Below are 3346 nucleotides of genomic sequence, written 5' to 3'. Positions count from 1 at the left end.
AACAACACATTTATATAGGATTGTCATGGCCGAGTGGTTAAGAGCATCGAATTCAAGTTCTGGTGCTGATTCACCGGAGTGTGGGTTCGAATCCCGGTCGTGACACTTGTGTCCTTGAGCAAGACACTTTACTATAATTGCTTCTCTTCACCCAGGGGTATAAATGGGTACCTGCGAGGGTAGAGGTTGTTATTGTGTATGAAAAAGCCACAAGCGCCTTACAGGCAGCTCAGGGCTGTATACTCCCTAGGGAGCTGAGAAACATTACAGGGATGTTATTGGCCCCATGACCAGGGCACTAATGTAAAGAGCATTGATACGGTTATTGTGAAATGCGCTATATAAGAATTTGTTATTATTATTATTATTATTATAGGATTAAAACAATTGAATGGTTCTAACAACCAAAAGGTATACGTTGTCTTTATGTTGTGATAAAATTATATGTCTTTACATCGAATCATAGGATTCGAACTGCCTCTAGCTACCGGGCAACCTCGGTAGTCTAGTTGGTAAGACACTGCTCTAGAATTGCAAGGGTCGTGGGCTCGAATTTTTCACAGGATTCGGGGAAAGTACTGAGTATACAGTGCTATTAACACACATCGGTGTATGGGTAAAAACCCAAATTAATATTCTTTATCCCCGATGCAAATTTAACATCTCTTATATCGTTGCGGTACCCGCTGCCAAAACATAGGATTCGAACTGCCTCTGGCTACCAGGCAACCTCGGTAATCTAGATGGTAAGACACTGCTCTAGAATTGCAAGGGTCGTGGGTTCGAATCCCACCTGAGTAACATGCCTGTGATATTTTTTCACAGGACTCAGGGAAAGTACTGAGTATACAGTACTAACACACATCGGTGTATGGGTAAAAACCAAAACTAATATTCTTTATCCCGGATGCAAATTTAACATCTCTTATCTTTACATCTGTTTTAGCAATATGCCATCCCCCTGTCCCCCCCACCCCCAAATGCCACATGACTGTCAACCTGGTAAATAAAGGAATCTCTCTGTTCCCCACGCTCTCGGTGTCAAAGAAAAGGACATTGAGACCTACCTTGAGACTTTCAATTTAAAATCCCATTGTTTTTGTCAAAAAAATACGTATCTTTTATCAAAACTTAAGATATGATTCGAGAAAGTTATTTAAAGGGAAGGTTTTTGTTTTGTTCTTGTTGGTTTTGAGAACACCTTTGCTTGAACCCAGCATCGTCTCCAGGTTTTCTGGAAAACATCCGGGTACTGCTACATATATACCTTCAAATTGTAACGTCTAAGCCCGTATCTTTGCCAACCAAGGCTGGAAAACTATTGGAAGTCATACAAAAATGAAAAGCAAGAAAGGATTAAGTCTTGCCTCTGCCGCATATTGTGTAATTTTAAATAAAGACAAAATAATGAAGCTCGCACATGTGTTGTACACGTGAGAGTTAAAAGAGAGTAACATCACAAAAAATAGACATCCTTGTATTTTGCCTGGTTATTTTATATAGGGTTGTGAATGTTGTGTATGCAATTCTGGTGACACCAGCAAGATTTATTTTGTTTTGGTAATTAGTTGACACCCTTAAAAATATATTTAGGCCTTTAATATAGAGACCGCCAATATTGGTCTAGACAGCATAGTTTGTGGAGCGCCGGTTTGTAAATCTGGAGGTTTTTGGTTCAAATCCTGCTCCAGTCAATTTGTCTTTGTTTAGCTAACCCAGTCAGTTTCCCTGTGGTTTATTTAACCCTTGGTATTAATTTATGGAACATACTTGATGAACATAACAAAAAACCACTGGCTGTTATATTGGTGCTGTTTATAGGACATCGTAACAAGCGATACAACTTCACACTAACATTTATTATGAAATAAATGATGGTTGAGAAAATAGCTTAAAATGATTCACACAAATTTGCTTTGAATATGTGGTTTTTCAGTTTATTTCGTGAATTAACATGCTCCACCTTGACTCCACAATAGTATTGTCTCATTACAACGCAGTGTGAGTGATATGATTTGATCAGACATCGTTGCCAATTAATGAAATTAATGACTTCATATTATATTTAATTATCAATGTATTTCCGCCCACTTCTTTTGTAAATTAGCTTTCATTAATCGTGGTAAACTCATGCTACAAATGGAGTTTTTAATTGGGTAGAAAATACGTATCTCTAGCACTGATCACGCAGGAAAAGGAAAACATAAAAATCTAACGATTGTATGATTTATATAGTACCCCAATCGCAAAAAAACCTTCAAACAAGATAAGAAAATGAAGAGAAATGTCAATAAATTTATCTCTTCATCTCTGCATATACAATTCAATTGTGTAAAACGGAACAAAAACAAAACCAAATACAAAATTTAAAGAAATAATCACCCGGTTGTGTCTAGACACAGATACACACTTTGGGGTGAATTTTTAGGTAGGAACTGTACTTTTGTGGTGTTTTGAGTAACAGGAAAGGTTAAAGGAAAGGGTTCACAAACAACAACTGGTGAAAGCCCATAATGTTGTTAACTGGCTGTAACAGTTGTTTGTCCACACAATGTTTCCAATGGTTCTCAAATGCGCGCACGTTAATGCGTCTTCACTAGACGGTATCGTGTCTGTATATAAAGCAATTGTTATTTTGTTGCCCTGTTGTTGTGTAATTATAACAACTGAATACCGATGTACTGTATAAAATGTAGACATATTACAATAGGCAATTTACATCAACAAACACACCCTTATATGGGTGTTTGACGAACGGTTACAAACAGTTTCACCACTAGAATATGCTCAAAATTAAACATTCTTAACAATGGGCCTTTCTTCAAAATAAATAAATAAACAATAATTGAGAATAATAGTCGCTAAGCACTCAGTATGAAAAGACATAATTTGACAGCACAACCTGTCTGAGATGCCGCTTAGCAACAGGCCCCCGAAGAAAACAAAAAACCACAAAAAGTCATATGGACTTATAATAATATTACGGTTTGCCGAGTTTTGCTGCCGCATAATTTTCCCCTCATAATTTTCAGGAGAAAATTTCCTCTTGAACGATCTGCAATTATTATAACAATGGCGCGGCAAGTACCGTGCAATATTGATGACTCCATGGTAAGTAATAGAAGCGTTACCAAGGCTGCACCACCTGTAACCTTGGCATCGATTGCTAACCACTCCCAGCATCCATCAGGGAAAATTCTAATGAATAAAAAAACAAGAGGACTGGTTGGTTGGTTGGCATGGAGACAAAAAACGCAGACAAATTCTGGTTGCACAACAACAGTCTACCACTACTTATTTACTGTGTACTCACAGATGAGAGCACAGTTCACTGGTAGACATTTAT

The sequence above is a fragment of the Asterias rubens genome, chromosome 12, assembly GCF_902459465.1.
Source record: "Asterias rubens chromosome 12, eAstRub1.3, whole genome shotgun sequence".
Taxonomy (NCBI): Eukaryota; Metazoa; Echinodermata; class Asteroidea; order Forcipulatida; family Asteriidae; genus Asterias; species Asterias rubens.
This window is presented reverse-complemented; position numbering follows the sequence as displayed.